The sequence below is a fragment of the Oryctolagus cuniculus genome, chromosome 6 (genome assembly GCF_051225735.1).
Source record: "Oryctolagus cuniculus isolate XC-2025 breed Fujian yellow rabbit chromosome 6, ASM5122573v1, whole genome shotgun sequence".
Classification (NCBI taxonomy): domain Eukaryota; kingdom Metazoa; phylum Chordata; class Mammalia; order Lagomorpha; family Leporidae; genus Oryctolagus; species Oryctolagus cuniculus.
The window spans coordinates 122,608,711-122,622,901 of NC_142872.1; the positions used below are offsets into that span (position 1 = coordinate 122,608,711).

The 14,191-nt window shown below is 39.7% G+C and overlaps 1 long non-coding RNA gene across 1 annotated transcript in view; it reads left to right on the forward strand.

Moving 5' to 3' along the window:
• Window positions 1-12,646, forward strand: part of LOC138843185 (uncharacterized) — a 102,562-nt gene extending 89,916 nt beyond the window's left edge. Inside the window, exon 3 of the long non-coding RNA XR_016236514.1 lies at window positions 12,433-12,646. This is a non-coding gene — a long non-coding RNA (uncharacterized LOC138843185). The remainder of the gene's footprint in view (window positions 1-12,432) is intronic.
• Window positions 12,647-14,191: the final 1,545 nt, after the last annotated feature.

A 14,191-nucleotide genomic window follows, 5' to 3' on the forward strand; every position in this document is an offset into this window, starting at 1 on the left:
AAAGAGAGAGAGGGAGGGAGGGAGGAAGGAGGGAGGGGAGAAAGAGAGGGAGGAAGGAGAGAGGGCGAGGGAGAGAGAGAGAGAGAGAGAGAGATCTTGTATCCACTGCTTCACTTCCCAGATGGCCACAACAGCCAGTGCTTGGTAAGGCTGAAGCCAGGAGCCACAGGCTTTATCTAGTTCTCCCACATGGGTGGCAGAGGCTCAGGTACTTGGGCCATCACCTGCTGCTTTCCCAGGCTACTAGCAGGCACCTGGATCATAAGTAGAGCAGCCAGGACACAAATCAGCACCTATATGGGATACTGGTGTTGTAGGTGGCAGCTTTACCTGCTATACCACAAAGCCAAACCCCAAGAGGTTTTTCTCTTAGTCTCTCCTTGTCACTTTTCCTACCTGAAAGCAATGATAAGGCACAATTACTTATAAAGAAAAAAATTGAGATTGGATCCCTACCTCATACCAAATACAAAAGCAATTCTAAATGAATTAAGAATTTATAAGTCAAATGCAAAACTTTAAAAACTTTCAGAGCTGTAGAGGTGAATATTTTTCTGACCATGAATCTCTTATATAATATATCATATGTGCTGGCCATAAAATAAAAGTTTGATAAATTCAGTTACATTAAAGTAAAGAACTTTGGCTCATGAAGAAGGCCTCTCAAAAGTGAAAAAGATAAGCCACACATGGAGAAAAGACATTTGTTTTTTTTTTTAACTTTTATTTAATGAATATAAATTTCCAAAGTACAGCTTATGGATTACAATGGCTTTTCCTCCCCATGACTTCCCTCCCACCCGCAACCCTCCCATCTCCCGCTCCCTCTCCTCTTCTATTCTCATCAAGATTCATTTTCAATTCTCTTTATATACAGGAGATCAATTTAGCATATATTAAGTAAAGCTTTCAACAGTTTGCACCCACACAGAAACACAAAGTGTAAAATACTGTTTGAGTACTAGTGATAGCATTAAATCACAATGTACAACACATTTAGGACAGAGATCCTACATGAGGAGTAAGTGCACAGTGACTCCTATTGTTGACTTAACAAATTGACACTCTTGTTTATAGCGTCAGTAATCACCCTAGGCTCTTGTCATGAGTTGCCAAGGCTATGGAAGCCTTTTGAGTTTGCCGACTCTGATCATATTTAGACAAGGTTATAGTCAAAGTGGAAGTTCTCTCCTCCCTTCAGAGAAAGGTACCTCCTTCTTTGATGACCTGTGCTCACTCGCAGAGATCTTTCATATAGGGTGTTTTGTTTTGTTTTGTTTTGTTTTGTTTTCCAGAGTGTCTTGGCTTTCCATGCCTAAAATACTCTCATGGGCTCTTCAACCAGATCCAAATGCCTTAAGGGCTGATTCTGAGTCCAGAGTGCTGTTTAGGACATCTGCCATTCTATGAGTCTGCTGTGTATCCCACTTCCCATGTTGGATCGTTCTCTCCCTTTTTTATTCTATCAGTTAGTATTAGCAGACACTAGTCTTGTTTATGTGATCTTTTTGACTCTTAGTCTTATCACTATGATCAATTGTGAACTAAAACTGATCACTTGGACTAGTGAGATGGCATTGGTACATGCAATCTTGATGGGATTGTATTGGAATCCCCTGGCATGTTTCTAACTCTACCATTTGGGGCAAGTCAGCTTGAGCATGTCCCAAATTGTACATCTCTTCCCTCTCTTATTCCCACTCTTATATTTAACAGGGATCACTTTTCAGTTAAGTTTCAACACTTAAGAATAATTGTATATTGGCCGGCGCCGCGGCTCAATAGGCTAATCCTCCGCCTAGCGGCGCTGGCACACCAGGTTCTAGTCCCGGTTGGGGCGCCGGATTCTGTCCCGGTTGCCCCTCTTCCAGGCCAGCTCTCTGCTGTGGCCAGGGAGTGCAGTGGAGGATGGCCCAGGTGCTTGGGCCCTGCACCCCATGGGAGACCAGGAAAAGCACCTGGCTCCTGGCTCCTGCCTTTGGATCAGCGCAGTGCGCCAGCCGCAGCGTGCCGGCCACGGCGGCCATTGGAGGGTGAACCAACGGCAAAGGAAGACCTTTCTCTCTGTCTCTCTTTCTCACTGTCCACTCTGCCTGTCAAAAAATAAAAATAAAAAATAAAATAAAATAAATAAAAGAATAATTGTATATTAATTACAGAGTTCAACCAAAAGTATTAAGTAGAACAAAAAAATACTAAAAGGGATAAAGTATTAAGTTGTTAATCAACAGTCAGGGTAAGGGCTGATCAAGTCACCGTTTCTCATAGTGTCCATTTCACTTCAACAGGTTTCCTTTTTGGTGCTCAGTTAGTTGTCACCGATCAGGGAGAACATATGATATTTGTCCCTTTGGGACTGGCTTATTTCACTCAGCATGATGTTTTCCATTGTGTTGCAAAGACCGGATTTCATTGTTTTTTACTGCTGTATAGTATTCTGTAGAGTACATGTCCTATAATTTCTTTATCCAGTCTACTGTTGATGGGCATTTGGGTTGATTCCAGGTCTTAGCTATTGTGAATTGAGCTGCAATAAACATTAAGGTGCAGACAGCTTTTTTGTTTGCCAATTTAATTTCCTTTGGGTTAATTCCAAGGAGTGGGATGGCTGGGTCGAACGGTAGGGTTATCTTCAGGTTTCTGAGGAATCTCCAGACTGACTTCCATAGTGGCTTAACCAGTTTGCATTCCCACCAACAGTGGGTTAGTGTCCCTTTTTCCCCACATCCTCACCAGCATCTGTTGTTGGTAGATTTCTGAATGTGAGCCATTCTAACCGGGGTGAGGTGAAACCTCATTGTGGTTTTGATTTGCATTTCCCTGATTGCTAGTGATCTTGAACATTTTTTCATGTGCCTGTTGGCCATTTGGATTTCCTCTTTTGAAAAATGTCTATTGAGGTCCTTGGCCCATCTCTTAAGTGGGTTCTTTGTTTTGATGTTGTGGAGTTTCTTGATCTCTTTGTAGGTTCTGGTTATTAACCCTTTATCTGTTGCATAGTTTGCAAATATTTTTTCCCATTATGTCAGTTGCCTCTTCACTCTCCTGACTGTTTCTTTTGCCGTACAGATACTTCTCAATTTGATACAATCCTAATAGTTAATTTTGGCTTTGACTGCCTGTGCCTCCCGGGTCTTTTCCAGAAACTCTTTGCCTGTGCCAATATCTTGCAGGGTTTCTCCAATGTTCTCTAATAATTTGAGGGTGTCGGGTCATAGATTTAGGTCTTTAATCCATGTTGAGTGGATTTTTGTGTAAGGTGTCAGGTAGGGGTCTTGCTTCATGTTTTTGCACATGGAAATCCAGTTTTCCCAGCACCATTTATTGAATAGGCTGTCCTTGCTCCAGGAATTGGTTTTAGATCCTTGATCAAATATAAGTTGGCTGTAGATGTTTGGGTTGATTTCTGGTGTTTCTATTCTGTTCCATTGGTCTATCCATCTGTTCCTGTACCAGTACCATGCTGTTTTGATTACAACTGCCCTGTAGTATGTCCTGAAATCTGGTATTGTGATGCCTCCGGCTTTGTTTTTGTTGTACAAGATTGCTTTAGCTATTCAAGGTCTCCTGTGGAGAAAAGACATTTGTAACACATACAACAGAAAATACTATTTTTAGAAAATTCAAAGAACTTCTTTAAATTAATAAGAAAAAAGATAATCTAATATAAAACTAAATAAAATGAATGAACAGGCATTTTACAGAAGAGGTAACACAAGCAAAAAACAATTGAAAATATGGTCAGTCTTATCAGTAAGAGGGGATACACAAGCCAGGCTCACAGTGAGGAATCATTTTGTACCTTTCAAGTGGCAAAAATGAAGACATCTGACAAAAACAAATACTGGAGAGATGTGAGTCAACAGAAAATGTGTTTATTGCTGGTAGGAGTACAAATTGCTATTCTGTTTTGGGGAAAACAATCTGGTATTATCTTGTAAAACGGAACATTCTCACTTCTTAAGACCTAGCAATTCTACTTCTAGGCATATTCTTGTACACTATCTGATTATTCCTGTTGTTGGGACTAGAAAAAACTATATGCATATTCACTCAATAGAATGAGTGAGCAAAGGCACCCAAAATATCATGGATGGATTTTAACAGCATGATATCGAGGGAAAAAAACAAATTCGATATATATATATACACAAAATAAACAATCTATTATTTAAGTATCTATTTTCAGTAACATGTATAGATTGCTTTTTCAATATAAAGCTATCCTTGCATTCCTTTTTCTTATTTTAATATATTGCTGGATTTGATTTCCTAAATTTTTAAAGGATTTTTGTGTTGATGCTTATGAGAGATATTGGTCTATAGTCTTCTTTCTTTGTAATGTCTTTGCCAGGTTTTGTTATCAAGAATAATATGCTGTCATCATAAAATGCATTGAGAAATGGCCCTTCCCTTCTAATTTCTGAGTTTGTGTAACATTTATATGACATCCTGAAATGTTTGATAAAATACACTAGTGAAACCATCTAGGCCAGAATTTTCTTTGTGGGAAAGTCAGCTTTTTTTTTTAATATTGTAATAGATATAGGTCTATTAACACTTCTATTTCTTTGTGAGTCATAGTAACTTTTAAAAGAAATTTGGTCATTTTTAAAATTAATAAATCTTATGACATAAAACTGTTCATATTTTCTTGTTCTCCTTTATAGAATCTACTTGATGTCTATTTTTTTCTTGTTATTTCTGTTTTATCTCTTTTTTTTTCTTATCAGTCAGTAGGAAGTTAACACTTCTACCAATCATTTCCAAGAACTGACTTTTTTCATTGTTTGTTTTCTCTACTGTCTATTTTCTGTATTATTAATCTTGACTTTATTGTTTCTTTCTTTTTATCTATTTGAGTTTATTTTTTTGTCTTTTATATCTTTTTAAGATGGAAATCTAGGGAGTAGAATTGAAATTTTATTTGTAATGTAAGCATTGAAAGCTATACATTTTTCTCTAAACACTGCTGTAGTTATATTTTACAGGCTTCAATATAATATTTTCATTTTAAGTCAATTAAAAATGTTAATATACCATGTGATTTCTTCTGAATACATTGGTTATTTAAAATTATGTTTCTTGATAGCTATAAAAAATTAAAGGTATTGGAATAAATTTAACCAAGAAGGTGAAAGACCTCCACAATGAAAATTGCAAAACATTAAAGAAAAAAGTAGAAGACACACATAAAAAGAAAAATCTTCCATGTTCATACATTGGAGGAATTAATATCACCAAAGTGTCCATACTATCAAAAATAATTTACAGATTCAGTGTGATATCAATCAACATACCAAGGACATTCTTCTCACAACTAGAAAAAATGATGCTAAAATTCATATGGAAACACAAGAAATTCTGAATAGCTAAAGCAATCTTAGACAACAAAAACAAAGCTGGAGGCATCACAACACCAGACTTCAAGACATATTACTGGGCAGTTATAATAATAATAAAAAAAGACATGTAGGCCAAGGAACAGAATAGAGACCCCAGAAATTAATCCACTCATCTACAATCAACTAATCTTTGACACGTGAGCTAAAATCAATCCTTGGAGAAAGAACAGTCTCTTCAACAAATGATGCTGGGAAAATTGGATCTGCGTCTGCAGAAGTATGAAACAAGATCCCTACCTTAAGCCTTATACAAAAATCAATTCAAGGGGCTGACACTGTGCCATAGCGGATTAAAACTCCTTAAAGCACCAACATCCTATATGGGTGTCAATTCAACTCCTGGCTGCTCCAACTTCCAATCCATCTCCCACTAATGTACCTTGGAAAGCAGTGGAAAATGGCCCAAGTGCTTGGGCCCCTGCATCCTTGTAGGAGACTCAGAAGAAGCTCCTAGATCCTGACAGTCTGGCCCAGTTGCAGCCGTTGTGGTCATTTAGGGAGTGAAGCAGCAAACATTGTACTGTAATTCCTAGCTAATGCAGTAACATCAGGAAATAAAAGGTATACTGATAAGCATGATAGGCATATTGAACAGGAAACAATAAAATAGTTTTTAGATGACATAATCATCTATGTAGGAAATCTGGAAGGGCTAACAAAAGTGCCTGAACTAATAAGCAATTATAATAAGGTTGCAAGATAAAAGGTTGATACAGAAAAGTCAGTCTTTCTCTATATCAGCAAGGAACAAATATAATTTTTTAAAGATTTATTTATTTATTTGGAAGTCAGAGTTACACAGAGAGAGGAGAGGCAGAGAGAGAGAGAAAGAGAGAGGTCTTCCATCTGCTGGTTCACTCCCCAATTGGCTGTAATGACTGGAACTGTGCTGATCTGAAGCCAGGAGCCAGGAGCTTCCTCTGGGTCTCCCACGCAGGTGCAGGGACCCAAGGGCTTGGGCCATCTTCTACTGCTTTCCAGGCTATAGCAGAGAGCTGGCTCAGAAGTGGAGCAGCCAGGTCTCGAACCGGTACCCAAATGGGATGCCAGCACTTCAGACTAGGGCATTAACCTGCTGTGCTACAGCACCGGCCCTGGAACAAGTATAATTTGAAATTTAAAAAATACAATAAAACTCACATTAGCACCATTAAAATTAAATACTTATGTACAAATATGGAAAAAACATGTAGTAAATCTATATGAAGAAAGCTATGAAACTCTGATGAGGGTAATCAAAAAAGAACCAAAAAAATGGAGAGCTATTCCATGTTCATGGATAGAAAGAGTCAATACTATGAAGATATCAGTTCTTCCCAACTTGATTTAAAGGGATTCAATGACATTCCAATTTAAAAAGTTTAGCAACTTGTTTTGTGGATATTGACAAATTGATTCTAAAATTTATTCAGGGAAAGAAAACGCCTAAAACAGCCAACACAATATTGAATGGGAAGAACAAAATTGGAGGATTGGCAACACTCAACTTCAAGACTTACTGTAAGGCTACAGTAATCAAAACAGTGTGGTGTTGATGAAAGAAGACACAATAGATTGGTACAACATAATGGAGTTCAGAAATAGCTACACATAAATATAACCAATTTATCTTAGGCAAAGGAGCAAGCACAATAAAATGAAGAAAAAATAGTCTTTTCAACAAATAGCGTTGGAACAACTGGACATCCACATGTGAAAAGAAATAAATCTAGACACAACCCTTATATTCTTCACAAAAATTAACTAAAAAATGTACTGTAGACCTACATGTAAAATGCAAAACTATGAAGCTGCTTGAAGATAGCATAGGAGAAAATCTAGATAATCTAAGGTTTGGCAATGATTTTTTAAAATTTTTTAAAATTTTATTTATTTATTTGAGAGGTAGAGTTACGGACAGTGAGAGGGAGAGACAGAGAGAAAGGTCTTCCTTCCATTGGTTCACTCCCCAGATGGCCACAATGGCCAGAGCTGTGCCAATCCGAAGCCAGGAACCTGGTGCTTCTTCCCAGTCTCCCATGCGGGTGCAGGGCCCCAGGGACTTGGGCCATCTTCTACTGCTTTCCCAGGCTATAGCAGAGAGCTGGACTGGAAGAGGGGCAGCTGGGACTAGAACTGGCACCCAAATGGGATGCCGGCACCCCAGGCGGAGGATTAATGTACTTTGCCACAGAGCTGGCTGTGGCAATGATTTTTCAGATGCAACACCAAAGATACAATTCAAGAAAGAAAAAAAAAAATGATAAACTGACAAACTCCTGAACTGGTAAGTAATTAGAATAAGGGTCAGGATAAAAGGTTGAGATATGAAAGTCAATTACTCTCCTCCATACCAGCAAGGGACTAGTAAAATTTGAAATTAAAAATACAATAACATTCATATCACCACCAAAATTAAATACTTATGTATAAACCTGGAAAAACATGCAGAAAATCTATATGAGTAAAGTTATAAAACTCTGATAAAAAGTCAAAGAACTTCATTAAATTTTTTGCTCTATAAATGACATTGTCAAGACAATGAAAAGATAAACCAAAGACTGTGACAAAATATTGACAAAAAACTTAAACTCTTTTTTTTTTTTTTTTTGACAGGCAGAGTGGATAGTGAGAGAGAGAGACAAAGGTCTTCGTTTTGCCGTTGGTTCACCCTCCAATGGCCGCTACGGCCGGTGCGCTGCGGCCGGCGCACCGCGCTGATCCAAAGGCAGGAGCCAGGTGCTTCTCCTGGTCTCCCATGGGGTGCAGGGCCCAAGCACTTGGGCCATCCTCCACTGCACTCCTGGGCCACAGCAGAGAGCTGGCCTGGAAGAGGGGCAACTGGGACAGAATCCGGCGCCCCGACCGGGATTAGAACCTTGTGTATTGGCGCTGCTAGGTGGAGGATTAGCCTATTGAGCCGTGGCTCCAGCCAAAAAGAATTCTTAAAACTCAGCAGGAAGAACACAGATAGTACAGCCACTGGAAAACAGCTTGGCAGTTTCTTAAAAAATTAAATATATTTTTAACATATGATCCAAGAAGCACACTCCTTGGTATTTATCCAGTAGAGTTGAAAACTTATGTTCATATAAAAACCTGTTTGTGGATGTTTACAACAGCTTTATTCCTAATTCCAAAACTGGGAAGCAGCCAAGGTGTCTTCAGTAGGTGAATGGATAAACCAAGTGCAGCTGGACAATGGAATGGTGTGTCATCCAGCCAACCAAAACTAAACTAAAATAAAATAACACCCCCTCTGTTGACAGCCCAAAGACAGAGAGAGGGAGAACAGAGAAAATTAGGACACACATCCAAGGAAATAAAATTATTAGACAGGTGGAAACATAAGTCTAAAAAAAACAAAACCAAAATAGAAGCACTTAAAGAGCCCAAGTTCATATACAGGGAAAAAAATCACTAGTGAACAATAAAAGCATATAATTTCTCAATTGAAAATTCAGAAAGTGAGTTAAAGGAGAGAATGGTCATTATGGTCAGGATCTGAATGAGTGACCTGGAAGTTCAACATAATCGAGCAAAAATAGGAGAAGTTGGAAATCATGACAGAAAAGATAAGGAATTCCAATTAGTAACCATTAAAAATATCTAAGAGCTCCAGGAAAGAAAATGTACATTGTTGAGAAAACAATAAAAAAAAAAAAACCCTAAACAAACAAGAAAGCTTGCACTAGGCGAGAGAGCCAGAGCCCTGAGTGGAAGCTGAAAGACCCATGGAAGAGAAGTCACGGGCACCTCAGGCACCTAAGCACAAAGAGCAAACAACGTCCGAGAGAAACACAGCCTCAAACGCAGTTATTAAAAAAGACAAACATAAAAGAACCTATTATTTCATTTAAGAAATTATGAATTATGAAGAGGTCAACTTAAAAACAGAAGAATAAGAATTAACAAAGAAAAAGGAGCAAACAAACACAAAACGAGTAAGGATAAGCACATGTAAAATCTTTCAAAAAGGTTAATATTAGAAAAGAATAAATACTTCATAGCCTGCTGAGAAAAGGGGCCAAAGAGATAAGATAGGGAATAAGGAAAGCGTTTGGGAGAAATGTTTAAGTCATACAAGAAAGTTTTTTTTTCTTTTTTCTTTTTTTTAAGATTTATTTAAGAGTTACACAGAGAAGAGAGGCAGAGAGAGAGAGAGAGGTCTTCCATCCAATGGTTCACTCCCAAATTGGCCGAAGCTGTGCCGATCCGAAGCCAGGAGCCTCTTCCAGGTCTCCCACACAGGTGCAGGGGCCCAAGGACTTGGGCCATCTTCCTGCTTTCCCAGGCCATAGCAGAGAGCTAGATCGGAAGAAGAGTAGCCGGGACTAGAACCGGCGCCCATATGGGATGCCGGCACTGCAGGCCAGGGCATTAACCCGCTGCACCACAGCGCTGCCCCGAAAGTTTATTTCTATAAAAGTAAATCTATGTATCAGTTTCAAATAAAATGAAAAATTCTCAACAAAATATTAGCAAGTAGACATCAGCACATTCTCCCCAAATGATGCTCCACAACCAAGAAAGTTTTTTTTAGGTGCTTTGTATCATTTGTTTTAAGAGTTACGAAATTAAGTATTTATTTGAAAGGTAGAGTGACAGAGGCAGGAGACCAGACAGAGATCTCCCATCCACTGATTCACTCTCCAAATGCCCTCAACAGCTGGAACTGGTCCAGGCTGGAGCCAAGAGCCCAGAACTTCATCTGGGCCTCCTACAGGGCATCAGGGACCCAAGCACTCAGGCCATCAACCACTGCCTACCACAGTGCGTCGACAGGAAACTGGATTGAAGCAGAGGAGCTGGGGCTGGTGCTGTGATGCAGTGAGTTAAAGCCCTGGCCTGAAGCACCAGCATCCCACTTGGGCGCCACTGCTCCTCTTCTGATCCAGCTCTCTGCTGTGGCCTGGGAAAGCAGTAGAAGATGGCCCAAGTCCTTGGGCCCCTGCACCCGCGTGGGAGACCAGAAGAAGCTCCTGGCTTCAGATTGGCACAGCTCCGGCCATTGTGGCCATCTGGGGAGTGAACCAGCGGATGGACAACTTCTCTCTCTGTCTCTACCTCTCTCTGTAACTCTGTCTTTCAAATAAATAAACTAAATTAAAATAAAAAGGCAAAGGAGCTGGGACTTGGGACTTGAACGGGCACTCTGATACGGCACCTGCTGTGTCTGAACACCTGTCCCCCAACAAGGTTCCTCCAAGCAATGTGGGGGTGATTTGCTATGAGAAAATCTCCCTCAGAGAATGTCAACAGAGCCTATTACATTAACTCAACAAAGGGCCAAATCCACAGTTAGACAAATGGATTCTGAAAGGAGTCTGATAAATTTCAACAACTGTTTCTAATAAAAATTCAGAATAAACAATGAAATGTTTTAACTTACTAAAGACTATCTGCAAACAAAGCACAAATGCCATCCAAATTAGAAAACACAATCACCACACCATTTCCATTAAAGCCAGGAACAAGTTATTAAATATCTGGTATGCACGTTAGAAAGGATGTTAGTACATTTGTTGCAGAGGATATAATTATATACGTGGAAATCCATGAGGCCCTAGCAAAAACTGCACTCACAAAATTCATTACATAATTTGGTAAGACAGTGGTATATAAAGTAAAGGTTAAAAGACAATGTTTCTCTGCTCTAACAGTACGCTCCTAAATGAAAGTGGGAGAAATTCTATTTATAATAGCAACACAGTCTATATAAATAGGAGAAAATATTTAATAAAACATTCACAATATCTATGGGAAAACTGCAAAGTCTTGTGCATAGATGTGTGTAAAATATCTGAACAGATTTGAAAATAACATTTCTGATATGAGAAGTCCTACCATAAAAAAAGTTAATTGTTCCCAAACCAATACACAAATTTAGTTCAATTCCAAGTAGTATCCTAAAATGGTTTACTTTTAATTGTCTAAAATATTTTCAGAATTTATATGTATGGAAAAAATGCCCAAAAATATCCAAGAAAGGCGTGGAAAAAAACAACACCAAGTAGAGTGTGGTTAGAGAGAGTAGGGAGATTGACTTTGGAAAACACAGGGGACTCGGCGGTCTTGACAATCAGATATATCACGCTGTGACATGGGAACAAGCAAATAAATCAGTGGATAGCACAGGACACTGGAAATGGTTGCAGGATGTAGAATATATAAGGGTCTTCAAAAAGATGACAGAAAATGCATACATATATAAAGAATTATGTATGAATTTCTGACATTTTCTGTGTCAAACTCACCTTTGAATTTCATGTTTTTCCATTCAACTTTTTGAAGTCCCCTTGTATGTAAAATGGATTAATAGCAGAGTAATATTAATAGCAATAGTACGAGAGCTGTTCCAAGACAAATACTATAAGCATGTAGAAGAAATCTGGGGAAAGGAAATGAACTGACAATTCACAGAAGACCCACTCCAAATAAAACAAACACACAAACTGGTGCTCTCAGGCCGAGTGGTGAGGGAACCACACATAACTTGAGCAATGAGCTGTCCCTTCAGGTTTCCACACGGGCTAGGGAGAAAGCTAACACCTGCTGCTGGCAGGGGTGTGGAGAAAGGAAATGGATGTGGCCAGTGTCACTGGTAGGAGTGTGAGCACTTTGACTGTAAAACTGTCTAGCAACATCTCATCATATGAAAAATATTCGCGCTGTCCAACCCAATAGTCCCAGTCTTGAGAATCTAGCCACAGAAAGGAAATCGCTAGTGATTAAGGAAATGCACAAAAGGTATTCCCTGTGATATTTTTGGAGTGGGGGAAGAAACCCAACTGGAAACAGAAGGGGTGCTCATTAGAAGGAAATGCTTATCAAGAATGAAGTACCACCGCAGGGGTGAGAGGCAGGCATTAGGAACGTGAATGCAAGTTCTGTCAGCTAATGTGGACGGATTTCTACAAGATAAAAGAAAGTATGATTTAAAGATTTTTTTGTTTGTTTTTGTGTCATTTGAAAGGCAGAGAGAGAGAGAGAGAGAGGAGAGTGAGATCTTCCATCTGCTGGCTAATTCTTGAAATGCTTTCAACAGCTGGAACTGAACCAAGAACTCCAGCCTGATCTCCCACGTGGGTGGCAGGGACCATCATCTGCTGGCTCCCAGGGTACACATTAGCAAGAAGCTGGATTGGAAGCAGAGGAAATGGAACTTTAACTGGCATCCTGATATAGGATAGAGGCATTCCAAATGACTTAAATCACTGCACCAAACGCCCATTCCAGAAAGGTATTTCATGGGATCCCTTTTTGTGAAACAAATAAAAGCAAACAAGCAAAACAATGTCATGTATGTTTGTGTCTCCATATAGGGTCATGGGAGTAGAGGGGAAAAAGCTGATTCATGCTGGGCTGTTTACATCCCGGGGTGAGGGTGGGGCTGTGGTGCTTAGGAGTGGGGGTGGGATTGGAGGGAAGACCTGCTTTTAGGACACAACACTGGAATGAAGTCCACAGAGACCTTGCTCCAGTTCTTTGTCATTTGCTTTACTAATAACTGCAAGAAAAAGAGCGGAGAGCAGATATATATATATATATATATATATTTTTTTTTTTGACAGGCAGAGTTAGACAATGAGAGAGAGACAGAGAGAAAGGTCTTCCTTCTGTTGGTTCACCTCCCAAATGACTGCTACGGCTGGCTGATCTGAAGCCAGGAGCCAGGTGCTTCTCTTGGTCTCCCATGCAGGTGCAGGTCCCAAGCACCTGGGCCATCCTCCATTGCCTTCCCAGGCCACAGCAGAGAGCTGGACTGGAAGAGGAGCAACAGGGACAGAATCTGGCGCCCCGACCGGGACTAGAACCCAGGGTGCCGGTGCTGAAAGAGGATTAGCCTAGTGAGCTGCAGTGCTGGCCCAGATATTTTGAGTTGTGACAATCTCTGTGAGAGACTGCCTCCCTCCTTCCCAGAAGTACCTCTGTTTCTACCTAAACTCAAAAGGGTGATTTTTTAAAAACAATTCAATTCTTTTTTCTTCTATTTCACAATTTGCAATTTTAGGATTTTATACTCTTTCAGTTTTTCTCCTTTAGACTTAAACTTGTTATGGTACTTAAAAAAAAAAAAAGTGGTATATACTCTTGTTTCCTGTGCCTTTCTTTATGCTATTCAGTGATTTGTTTCTACTTTTGCCTACAATAGAAAGTGTTTCTAAGAGCAAATTTTACAACAATGCAAATCTTCTCTCCTAGGTGGCAGTGAATAGATGAGAATTGTCACAAAGATTTATCCAATCTATGTGGATCAGGGAAGGCTTCCTGAAGGAGGTGTGTGTGACACACAGCAGGCAGTCAGATATTCGCTAATGAAGGCCACTCCTAAGCTGACTGTTACAGGGCATGTAGAAATTAGGCAGGCTCAGAGAGTAGAGAGATCAGATAGGTTATTCCAGGAAGAGAAAATGCAAGTCTATTGGCATCTGTAACAACTGGCATTTATTGAGGGAAAATACCAATAACCACAACCGGTGTTTACAAGAGTTGGCATTTACAAAAAGCTCAGTATGTGAAAAAGTAACTTGCTAAATACTTTCCACGCATTGCTAACTCATAGAGTCTACACATTAACTCTGATATGTCCGATCTACAGATGAGGAAAGGGAGGCCTCTGTTTAGCAACCCCTTAGGTGGCAAGGCCTTTTAGAGTGCAGCAAGAGGTAAAACTAAGATTCAAAGCCCAGACTGCCTGTGGACAAAGCCTGAGGTTTTAACCATTGCAGGGTACAACCGTCCTTAACAGCAGGTGCACCAGCCTGCGTTATGTCTCCTTAACATATTGGGTTACTTCACAGCTC